Genomic DNA, 12817 nt, shown 5'->3' with positions numbered 1-12817 from the left:
ATGCAAAATTAGATGAGATTACAACCTAGGAAAGCAGCACAATGGAGAAAAGTATGGGCTTCCTAGCATGGTTGTCTTTTCACATCCATCAAAATTTTCACACAGTATATGCTGAGCTCATATTCCCGTTTCTATTCTTATATATTTTAAAAGCAAAGAGGTGCTCTGTTTTTTTAAAGAAGCTGTGCAATTTCTTGTTTTTAACCCATGCTTATAGGACTAAGTGTTGTCAGGGGAATATTCAGAAAACTTTGATTCAATGAATGTCATCAAAGACTTGGCTGTGCGAGGCAGTCCTGTCTTTATACCTGTGTGATATTTAGTAGTGGTTTCTGAATAATTTCAGAACTGAAGTTTTGGGTTATCACAAAATGTCACTGAAAATTCTCAAAAGCTCAAGTTTTATACTCTAGATCAAAAGAAACCCAAAACTTGCTGGTTATTCATTGTTTGCTTAAACACCCTCTGTAACCTCCCTAAAGTGAGGGACCCTTCTGCCTTGTGTCTTATTGGTACCTTTCATGCAATTGCCATCCATCACTTTAGTGATACGGTTAGGTGCAAGGCGGCTGTCTTTGGGGTGGTACAGGGTAAGCCGCTAATGCACTAGCTCTCTGCTGCAGCCAAAGTAACCGGTATGCAGTAAATGCAGAAGATAATGACATTTCTAAATCACTTCATTTTACGAAAAGAGAGAAACTGAAGTTCATGATCAAAATCACTCTTACCCTCTTTCTACTGCTATTTTTCCCCTGGGTATTTTGATTGTAAAAGAATAGCAAGGAACAGCAAGGAAATCTTGTCGTGTGAAGCAGACTTTCAGAATTTCCCTCTATCCCAAAGGAAAATAACAAAAGATGGTACATGATGGTCTTTTCTTTCAAGGAAAAGAAGTGTTGCTTCTACAGACATGAGGCTTTTGCCCCTATTTCCAACTCTCCAGTGCATTTTTCCATGGCCTGCCTCTCAGCTGGATCAGAAGACTTCTGCTTGTGAAGGTGATGCTCCTCAGACCTCAGCGAGCTATGGGGCTGCCTGGGTTCCTGGCACTGAGCAACACCAGCGTGTCACAGATTGCAGGGCTGATTGAACCTCTGGTTGTCAGCAGCTAGCTGGCTCTGTGCAGGCTCCCCAGCCACTCACTCTCTCCCTCTGTCATTTTTTACCATCTTTGCTTTGTGTGACCATTGCCTATGCTGCGATTGTGGAAGCAATTGATTGACTTTGGCTGCTGCCAATGGATGGTTTACAGAAAAGGGATGGGAAAATAAATTGCTTTGACCCATTGGGATTAGCTGAGGTAGCAAACACATGTAGAACAGCAGAGCTGGCTTTTACTTGCCAGCAGAGAGCTGGCAGAGTCCCCACTGTCATTGCCTTTTGGGTTCCTTCCTGCTTTTTTAAAATTTAGGATGGGGATGTGTGTGCCAGAAGTGGGCAGAACCAGGTATCAGTTGGATTGACTGGCCATGGCCAAAACCATTTCCCACCCAAACCCAAGATCTATCATACCCAAAATGTTTGCAGATACTTGTTTGTGCTTCTTTGGGAACCAAGTTTGGAGGAGAGTGTTATTGCACCACCATCCCCACCAGCAGTGCTGTCCCAGTGGGGGATGCAGGGGGCCCTTGTGCCCATTTGTGACAAAGCACCTCACAAACTGAGACACTGCAGTAGCCACCAGACTTGGAGTATTGTGGCTTCTCAAACTTCAGTTCTGAGGGAAACTGGGAAGACCCAATGGATAAATAAAAAATCAATAAGCAGAAATGCCAAAGTCTCAGAAATGTCTTAGACCCCTCTCCCCTGAAATTGCTGGACTGTGCCAACGCTGTCAGGAAACCATTTTTATGTCCTTGTGTGCTGATTCTTTGTACGACCTTCTTGTCTGGGATGTCCCTTGCAATATCATTTAGAGGATCCCTCTAGTGGGAACTAGTCCACACTTTTCTCAGGAATCTGTGGGAAAACTCATTTTTTGAAAACTTAAGGCAGTGGTGAGCAGCATTTTTCTTATTAAACCACAGAGTCGCGGGGAAGTTACCATGAAATTTGGACAACAGAAGGAGAAAATGATCCCTTCTGCTTAGCAAACACATCTAGCTGAGCAACAGTGAGAAATGTAGAGCAAAATCACTTTGCTTTAGTCTGCACACACCAAGAACTGATGGCACGGCAGACCTAGACCTCTGCCAGGGAAGCAATGGAGAGTGACTCAAGAGACTATTGCTGTTTCGGCTGGTAGAAAGTTTGACATTAAGCAAATCAGTTCTCTTTTCCTAAGCTTTCCCGCAGGTATAATGAAGATAATGATGCTTCCTTCTTCTGCAAATTCATTTAAAGGTACTGCACAAAAACTATTTATGAAAAACAGATGCTCTCCTTTCAATAAAGATCTACCACAGGAGTCCATCTGTTGAAAATCCCCCAGGACAAAATGAATTTTAGTGTTTCTTTATCTTATTTTTTGTTTGTTTCGAAGTATATTTTCTTTTTCTACACCGTTCTTTCCCCACTTCCTACCTCTCTGTATATTCCTCTCACTTTCTCAGCTCCTGCTCCGACCCTCCCATGTAAGTCCATTGGTCTTCTAGATCCTGCTTTTTCAGGCAGTTCACTATGTTGATATGTCTACATTTTGCATACTAAGGGACATGTAGCTGCTAGGGAATTTTAGTGACTGCAAGACAAGACCAATAGCCCATGATTTATGTGACTTTGATTTCACTATGTAAATATTAACGAATGAGGGGCAAAGCATCTCACAATGTGCTGACAGAGATAAGGAGCTAGTTCAGGGCAAGAAAAAGCAGCAGCCCTGCAAAGAACTGTTGAGCACTTATGGAATTCAAAGCAAAGGCCAGCAGTTTGTGGGGAGAGGGATGCAAAACATTTCTCTGGATTTGGGGGACCTGTTTATTTGATTTTTAAAATTTATTTATTTGATCTTCTCAATTTCTCTCGGGACTGAAGGAAGAACAAAGGCCAAAGTACTCGATGTCTTATTGTTATTGTAGCATCTCAGCATTTCTGCAAGTACCAGAAAAATGAATATTAAAGTTTTTAAAAGCATTTAGGAATTTTGTGCAAGTGTACAGATCATCTCACTTTCCAAATGCTAGTATTAACTCAGCCCATGCGTCAAACTTTACTTCCTGTAATGCGTGCTCTACCCAGGGTGCAGCCAAGCAGACGGCATTAGCTGATAGGATTCAGGCAGCTGTGGCCAGTGTACGCTGTCCCTGGGATACTCTTCCACAGCACTGATAAGGGGTTTTAGCTGCTCAACTGCTATTAAATTCAACGGCCAGGGTGTGACTAAAACCCTAGGCTGTACTGCCTGTCTCAAACTGCTCACATTGCTGCAGTAGCCGACATACATGCCCCAAAAGATGGTGTGTAGCATTTTTATAAAATACTAATAATCCAAAGCTCTGAATACTTTCAGATTGCCAATGACTAAATAAATCCAGATCTGCAATTGGAACACACTTACTTCTTTTTTAGCATGTCATTAAGTAGTGCAGGAAGATATAAATATTGAACAAAGGGAAAGACGATGCTCTATGTGTTTTGCACTCAAGCTGCAGACAGAATCCAGCACATAAGCTGCTTGCCAGCAGTAAATAATGCAGTCCACTTGCTGGCACAGCCTGCTATGGATCATTTTAAAGCAGTCTCAGAAATATTTTTATTTATGAAACTTGAAAGTCATAAACTACAGCCTACTGCTGTTCTGCTTTTCAGTATGATCAAAGCATCAGTGACTATGAGCATTTCTGATCTTTGCTGTGCTGATTCTCCAACTGCTTAATCTCGACTAATTGCAGGGGAGAAGGCGTCTGAGGATGCCACTTCAACCAGAACAAAATGTCAATTCAAACCGAAATTGGAAAGGACAAATTTAAAAATCATTTGGAGTGGATTTACGATGTGTGCTACACTCAGATGTGGAAATTAATCCTAAGAGTTCCTAAGATAAAAAGGCACTGGTTTATTAATTATTGGATTATAAATTTACATAGGTGCCTTGTATCTAAAATCAGTGAAACCTGCTGCTCACACCTTATTTTCATATTTTCTCCAGGACCAACTCTGGCTCAAATGATAATGAAAAAAGCCACTCCATAGTTATTATTTAGTTGAAGAGTGAAGAGGAAGTGGATGATGATTAAACAGAATCACACAAGTAAGGCTCTGTCAGAAATTTTGCATGACTGCCTCAGAGGTTCATTTTCTATTTCCTTGCTTCAGTGGAGGCTGTTCTTTCCCTATGAAGGAAGAAATAAAACAGCCTATCTTGCATTTTTTTCAGTGCTGGACCCTCCATTCATCAGCATGGTTTATTGAGCTTCCTTAGAGTAGTTTGAAACAAAAGGATGGAAAGAGAAGTGTTAACACCTGACTGCCTGTGTATTTTGGTGGTTTTTAGAGATGCACTTTCTCAAAGTAGGTGCTGAATAAACAATATTATTGTTTCTGTAAGTGTTGAAGTCAGCATCAGAGCACAGCGAATGCTTTGGATGTGTCTCCTTTGCTTGGTAGGGTGGCTGGCCAGATAAATACCTGCTGTGTCGTGAATTAGTGATCAGGAGACAGCAAGGCTAAAACGCAATGGGCCAGCTTTTGAAAGCAAGAAACTTTAGCGATATTCTGAAAGAAGGCTGGATTTATGAAAAAAAGAATAGGTCCCCTCACAATGTATGAAGCTGAATCATGGATTCTGAGGGTAGGATTCATCACACTGAGGGCCAGGCAAGTAAAAGCAGTGGTCTTGTCTGACAGTCTACAGAGCTGCCTCTGTGGTGAGTAAAGGGATGCATCCTTCTCAGGAGGAAACACGAACATCTGGTTTACACAGGTTTAAAGTAAGTTGAGATTAATCCCTTAAAATCAAGATATGTCTTTTAAATACAGATCAGGAGGTCTATTGTATCTGAATGCAGCATCAGGGGACATCTGCTTACTCCCAGAGCAGATCTGCTTGCTCCCAGAGCCCAGAAGCACCTACTACATTGTGGCAGAATTCGGTTCAGGTCTGGGGTTTGTAGTATATCATTAAGTCCCATACACAAATATAAACACTGAATATGTACTTCATCTGAGAATGCTGCAAAACCTAGGACACCTGCAATTTGTGGCACTGAAATTAAGAGATGAAATTGAATGCCAATTCTAATTGAAATTGAACCTTTTCTCTGGTGTCTGAATTCTCTCCTGGCTGAATTTCTGGGTTTGGACAATTACAAGGTATCCCATGACTTGATAAAAGATGTTATCTTCAACACCTTATTCTTTCTCCTTACCAGCAACTCTTCCAATAACCTTTTTGAATCTTTCTACTTCTTCCATGTATTTCCAGCTGCCAATAGTTTCAAGTGATTTACAGATAAGATGTGAAAGCAAAGGCAATTTGCCCACTTGTAGCTCATCAATATGTGGCATTTAATCCATCTCTCATAAAAAGAATCAGTGATGGGAAAATTCTGAAATTTGATTCCAAAAGAACAGAAAGGAAATGACTGCATTATTTGTCCTTATCTGTTTTAAGTACATGTTAATTAAATTATAATTTTTGGTTCGAGGTGTGTAGTTAGAGATAGTAACTATAGAAAGGTGTAAAAATGGTACGCCATCACTACTTTCTAAGTAAGCCCTGGTCTCTCAGCAAGCTTTAACCCATTGGGGCAAAATAAACAGAAATGTATCAAAATATGTACCCTACAAACTAGTTTCCTGTAATGTCTGTCTTTGAGGAACTTTTGGGATCAAAATATGAGTAGCTAGTTAAAATTTTCTTTAAAACAATTTGTTGACAATAAAGTCATGCTTCATTTCCTCTGTGAGTTATAATTAACCATTACAGACAAAGAGGAATGAGCAGTAGTGACTTAGGCATGGAGGAGATCTTTGATGCCACATACAAACTCAGGCTGCAGACCCTAGCCTGTTCCGGAATAGCAATGCACGAGATTTATCAGTGGAATTAAGATTCTATGCATGTGGCAATCAAGGAAAGTACAACTCAAACACTTCAAGACTGTTATTTTTAATTACTAAGTGCTCCTCTCATCTAAAATCAGGTGTGAAATGCCATCACTTCGGAAGTGCAGCTGCCCCTGCAGAGCAAAGTCTAGAGACCTGGCTGCGCTGTGAATTCCATGACGGAGAAAACTTCTGCCTCTGAAGCCTTCAGGAAACTATTAGCTAGTTTCCAGCATTGATCAGCTCATCTTTGACAGTGTGGGGATCTGGTGCTGGTGCCTGAGTTGGCAGCTGAGCAAAGCAAAGTGGCTTGAGGTTGTGTGCAGAGAGTGAGACACCCCACTGGTTGGCACCCAGCGGGGACTATTGTTCACCTGGGTCCTAAGCTATGTGTTATTGTATCTTCTTCCTATTTTTTAGAATGAAAAGATGTTTTGTCTTGAAGCTAGACTTTATTTTTCAAATGCACTTTGTATGAAAAATTGCCGAGATCACTGGAATTGCCCATTTGGTGACAATTCTCTCCCCTGCCATGTTTTAATGAAGAAGTTTACACAGACATAAAGGGAATGTGTTATTCATCATAACCCTCTTTCTTTTATCAACAAAACATGCTGTTATTCATGTGGCTTTGGGATTTTTGTTTGGAAATCAAAATCTTCAAGAGTGAATTAAGAAAGATGTTGTGAAAGAAAGCAAAATATGAAAACAGAAAATTAACCCCCTGAGATAGATACAACAGCAATCAGTTAATAATATTGACAGATATTCAGCCACCCGTGGTTGGTACAAACCTAGAGAATCTGTGGCTCCTGCTGTATTACCAGACATACCCTAGTTCAACTTCAGCTTCTTAAGCTGTAGAAGGAAATTACTCAGTGAAGTCCTTCGGTCTCTGGCTGGAGAAATTCAAACTGGATCATCAGGAAATAGTCACTGTTGGCCTTAAACACCTATAGATTGTAATTGCTAAATTATTCTGAAAAATCATATAATAGTGCTTAGAACATACAGTATTTTCCATTTTAATATCTTGCATTAATTACCCTTCCCCAAACTTGTGACAGCTGGATGCCTTTTATTGCCATTTTACAAGTATGGAAATAGAAATGACCAGATTAAGGTGAGTTGCTCAACACTAGCTAGAGAAGTACCAGCAGAGTCATGGTTAGGATTAAATTGTTTGTCACTCTTACACAGCTGTCTTCAGATTTCTTTCTTCATAAGATGCTAACAAACTCCTCAGGAGTCTCAGGGCTTTCAAACATCCCACAGAGATCTTAACTCGACTTGGAGTTGCCTGATAAGCTTTATAAAACGCAGCTCATGAGCTTTTTCTGTGACTCCTGCTCAGCAGAAGGGTAAATTAGACCAAATTAGATTTGAGTGGGTGTAGTTTTTGCCCACAGGGATTTTTCTCAACTATGTTTTAATCTATTCCATCCTATGTACTATAATTAGGTGCACATCTCTAGCAAGGTATGGGTTGCTGGAGGTAGGACTAGGACAACCGATGTCCAGGAGCATGTGGTCTCTATCCCTGCTTTAAGGAACCCTAGAGAACCTCAGACTTTATACCTCAGGCTGGACAAGTCTGAGAAAAAACAGCTTTACTTGGTGAAATTTTCTACTACTATTCTGAAAGCTTCTCAGCCATGGCCTTTTGCTGATTAATGTAGCCTTTTTATCACATCTGAACATTGCATCCAAATGCAGTGTTTTACAAAGCAGCAAAACCCATAACAAAGCAGAATCAATAAATACAGTGCAATTCCCTTTGGCAATTCAAGCATTCTGTTAAAATTAGGATCTGATTATAGCTGTGGAAACCTGTTTTCCTGAATCCTAACGAACACATTTTGCTTTACATGAAAGCTTTTCAAAGCTGTGGCCAACACTGGCTTTGAGCAATCCATAGTTTCCAGCATATCCTCTTTTCCCTGGCAGATACACACTGCACTGACACATCCTTCTAAAAAAATCTTATTTTCTGCTTAAAAACTCTCTCCTGAAACAACAAAACCCAAATAAGCAAAACCAGCCAACAATATCATAATGAGAGGGAATTGGGACATTTTCAATGCATTGTCAAAGCCAAAGCATTTTCTCGTGATGTATCAGTTCTGACAAAGTTTTATAACAGAGGCTGAAGAAAGGGAGCTGTCTAGCTCAGCTCACAGTGAATTCGCTGAAGCCCTCATCCAGGATTTGGGAAATACAGGTCCAACTTTTTCTTTGAATCTAAGTGGCATTCAATGAAAAAGTTCACCCTGAACCAGGCATGGAAGGCTATGAAGTAGGTTTTTCTTCTACCCTCTGTTAGTGTGCTGCCAACCAGTAGACACGAAAAATACAGGATGTGACCCCACTCTCACACAATTTATTTCAAAAATTTGCCTGAGAGTTTTTAATTTCTTTTCATCCAGTCAATACTTTGAGACCTGAAAGTTGTCCATGAGGTTAAGTAGTTATTCTCTAGTCAGCTTTAGCAAAACTCCACTGTAGCAAACTTTCATAGGTTGATTAATTGGCACTGAAAGCTTTAGGACTTCCAACAGAGCAAAACAAGAGCCTCTGAATTTGGAAACACACCAACAATAAAAACATGAGTCCTTTCACAATCTCGCCATGCTATTTCTAAGCCTGGAGATCACTCGCTTATCTTTGTCAGGTTTAGGGGCTAGAGCTGACCCAAGGAACTGGCAAAAGGTTTAGTATGGCAGGCTGTGTATGGCATCAGACCTCTCCTTTGGATTACTAAAATGATAGGCTTTCCAGCAGCCAGAACACCCAGACCAAGTATTTGCAGACCCTCTGGCACTGCTGCTCTGCCTGAGCAATGGGTCCAGCTGAACATGGAGATGCAACAGCTGCTGCTTCTGCAGCTTCTCCTTCAAGCAGCACCAGAAGGACTGCAGTGATCACAGCAAAGGGTTTGGGTCAGTCCCCTTCTCTACTCATTCTGGTCCCCCTGATATAAGCCTTTCCTCTCTTCTCTCCTCTATTGTTTCATTCCCCTGCAGCCCTTGAGGAGTAGAGAGTGAGTAGGAGATGTTGGGGGAGGAAAAGCTTGCAGTGCTGGAGATGGGTCAAACTGTTGCTTTGCTGATCCTGTGTGGGTGTTATGCATTGGAAGAAGGAGAGGAGCTCCACTCATTCCAAAGGTTTCCAGAGTCCCCCCACCCCTCACAGGCTTTATTTTGCTGTCTCTTGTCCACTCCTCCATCAAAGCTGAACATCACAGACCACCTACTCCAAACCTCTCTCATCCCTAACATGTCTGCCCTGTCCCAGGGTCCTGCTGATCCCTCTCAGCTACACTTCCTTCTTCTGAAGTCCCTTTGCCCACCTTCCTCAGAAGAAGGTAGCTCCCCCACAGTTGCAGCATGGCCTTATATTGGATGTTGGGGAGAAACCTTTGAAGTTGGTACACACAGCACCACCTCCACACTTAGGCAGCCCTGAGCTAAATCAGACCACTGCTGAGACCTGCAGTGTTTGAGGGGACAAAGGACTGTTACATGTGGGAAGCTCTTCCGTCATCTTTGCCCATCCCAGCCAGGAACACACTTGGCCACGGGTGCTGTGTGTAAGTGATGGAGAGAATTAACTAGTCCTGTAGTCATGCTTTCCCTACCAAGCTAACTTTAGTGAAAGCAGCTACACTCTGAAACAGCATTTCAGCAGCCTGGGAGGTTTGAGCTAGAAAACAGGGCAATTACATATAAAACTGATGACTTCTAACAGTCCTCAGCAGGGATGTAAGCTCCTTGACAGACCAGCTTCTAGTTAACTGTAAGAAATCTTCGCATTTCTTCTGTATTTATTTCAGTAAATTAAGGCTATGTTAGTGGTACAAGCAGGAAGGGGCCATCACTTCAAAAGGGCTTGATCTCAAAGGAGACTGGCAAAGGGTGCTGTACTCACATACTGAACCCAAACATTTTGTATCCATCCCAGTCCAGTCTTAATGAAGCAAAAGGACAATTTCCCCTCACCTTCTTTAATAACCAGTTCCCTGGCCCCTGAAAGTAATCCAACAGCCTCATACTGTGTCTGCAATTTCTGCAGTATCCTTTACATGACAAAGCAACCTGGGCTGACCACAATAATTCATCCAGTTCTAGGATTATTTCTCCTGAGGCAGTGTTCAGCACTATAGCCTGCAGTGTTCCATGCATTTTTTTTATTTTGTGTTACTTCTGGGCATGGTTCTCTATGATAATTTTGTTCTGAGGTCCCCCAAGGCATTGTTCTGCTCAGTCGTATGAAAAATAGGAAAATAACGCACCTTCATTCTAGTTCCACAGACAGGCCATTCATCAGCATAAAATCAACTTTACAGCCTAGGAGGAAGCTGCTCCATGCACTGACTAGCTACGAATTTTCAATATGGTCTCCCAAGATGCAGCAGGCCAGCAGCTACAACAGAGCCTTATGATATCGGGGAACACTTGTACAATGGAAACAAATAATAGTGACCAAGGCCACGGGATGACCTGTAGTCAACCTTGACTTATTTCCAACAGGGGAAGTATATCAATCTGTTACGACCCCTTATTTTCCTGTAGGTATAGATATCAAATTTAATTTCAGATCATGGACTTATTTAAATGATTCTTAAAATGCTTTTTGCCCCTTATGATTTACTCTCGAGAACAGAATTGTCTATTTAAACAAAACATGGGATAGGCAGAAGCAAGGCAGAGATTTCTTCCCCTTGCACATCCAGTAACATTCACCCAACCCAGTGCTATTGGGAGGGATTTTAGCCCAGCTGATGCCATAAGCATCCTCACTGTATTTGCATCCTGATACCTGCCTGCAGGATCCTAAATGCAGAGCTCTGGAGTTGAGTCTTTTGACAGTTGCATGGGATAATTTGTATCCATCTCTGAGATGGACCCTGAGACAGACAGGGTCCTTAGATGGCGTCTGAATCTGACCCTCTCCAACCATTCTGCTCAGTATAGGACTTTCAGAGATGCAGATTTGGGGATCATATTCTGATGCAATCTGGGTAAGCAGCATCTGAACACAGTGCTGGGTCATAACGTGAGCAGAGCAATCCTTGAGGCAGTCCCAGCCTTGGGGTTAACAGAAAACATTTTATCTGAGAATGGGATATAAAATCCAGCAGCTAGATTCACAAGCAGGGAAATCACCGGTCTGCACAGTGAAAGTACACTTGAAGTAGAGAGTGCAAACTTGTCTTCCCGGAAACTGTTCAGCTCCCCAACTTCTCTGAAAACTCCAGTGCACATCTTTGCTCCATCACATCACCTACCAAGCAATGATACGGCTCACGTGGTTGCAAGTGAATCCTGTTTAGATGAGGGCTCTGTCAAATGTGTGTGCATGAGAGCTTCAGCACAGCTGTAGGTTAATAGACAAGCAGGAGGAAGACCCCATGTGGAGCAGACGCAATGGTCTGTTTCAGACCTAAAGGGAGTGTGGGATAAAACAGGAGCTGGGCTATCAAGGAGTCAATGGTACAAGGCAATACAGCATGTTAGCAAGAGATAGAAAAGCAGCCCAGGGGAGAAGAATGGAGACAAGCCCTGGGGCAGATTCTGTTTGTCTCTTTGGTAATCCATGTAGTGAAAAAGAGAGAGTGCATCTCTAGAAGAAGATGGACAATGAGGTAAAAGATGGACAATGATGGACAAGGAGGAGTGCAGAAGTGGAGAATTTATTAGCTCAATTTTTTAAGCAATTCATTCTGCTTTTCAAGAGGCTCTTAAAATTTTCCCCAATGAGTCAAGAAGCCCTAAATTAGCTAGGAAGGCACTTCAGCAAATCAAGGACTTGATTATTCTGTGGTTTGCCCTAGATTTAGGAAAAGGTGTAAAATATGCAACAAATACTCCAGGGGTAGCTGCCCCCATGGCTCCACATCATGAGCCAGAACATGTGTGCTGCAATGGGAAAACATCGCCCCCTTAAAACTTTCAGAAAACCCACTTTAACTTGGTGTTGTGATACTATCCTCAGGAGAAGTCAGAAAGCAGGCATACCTGGCTCAGATGTATATAAAGGGAGAAGTACGAGAAATGGGGATGTTGTCCCAGACTTTCTGACGTATAAGACTGAACTGAAGCATGGGGAGAAGCTGAGTGTGTGAAGGAGTAACTGTAGCATGGTGAGCACACTGGAAATGGGCTGTTTCTTCAGCGTATAGCTGTGCTACAAGCTTGTGGGCAATCTTGGAAAATGACAAAGGGAAAGTGTCCTGGCGAGAAGACTGGCTGGAGACAATAAGCTAGGACAAACCCACAAAAACCTCTCTCGACTGTTTGACCCCTCCTCCTGGCAAGTCCCAGCCTCCTATTCCTACAACATCACTGACTCTGGCTGGTCTCCTCTCCTGCTGTCACCTGCTCCCACATCTCTCCCCTCAGCCTCCTCCCCTACTCTCTTGGATTGTACCTGCCTCTTCCAAAGTTTCAAATTCACTTGAATCCCTTCATAAGTCCTGCCAGCCTCCTGACCTGTAGGCACCGAAACAGAACTAGAAATCCCTCTATGCTTAGAGCAGCCAAGGTCCAGCTGGAATTTACCTCTCTTTTAGAGCTGCCTAAGGATGTATCAACAAACAAGTCAGCTTACCTGTGATCCAAGAAGGGCATAGGTGCAAACCAAAGTGAGATTTTATCTTTTTGGTCCCTTAATCCCTTACTTTCCTGAATGAATCTGGCACGAGTGTGGGCTCCGTGGGCCTCTCCTTTGCATTGCAGCTGTTCACATGAACCGTGGTAAAGTCAGATTCTTACACAGGCTGCTAACATGGTACCCTGCACTGTCTAGTAAAAAGTAAACTGGGTTTCAAGTG

The 12817-nt window shown here is 42.3% G+C and overlaps 1 protein-coding gene across 1 annotated transcript in view; it reads right to left on the bottom strand.

Annotated features, from left to right (window-relative positions):
• Positions 1–12817, bottom strand: part of ADARB2 (adenosine deaminase RNA specific B2 (inactive)) — a 318892-nt gene that overhangs the window by 23590 nt on the left and 282485 nt on the right. The gene's annotated exons all lie outside the window — the stretch shown is intronic.

This window comes from Cuculus canorus, chromosome 2 (assembly GCF_017976375.1).
Source record: "Cuculus canorus isolate bCucCan1 chromosome 2, bCucCan1.pri, whole genome shotgun sequence".
Classification (NCBI taxonomy): domain Eukaryota; kingdom Metazoa; phylum Chordata; class Aves; order Cuculiformes; family Cuculidae; genus Cuculus; species Cuculus canorus.
The sequence above is the reverse complement of the archived record's forward strand: the minus strand, read 5'-3'. Positions and strand labels throughout refer to the sequence as shown.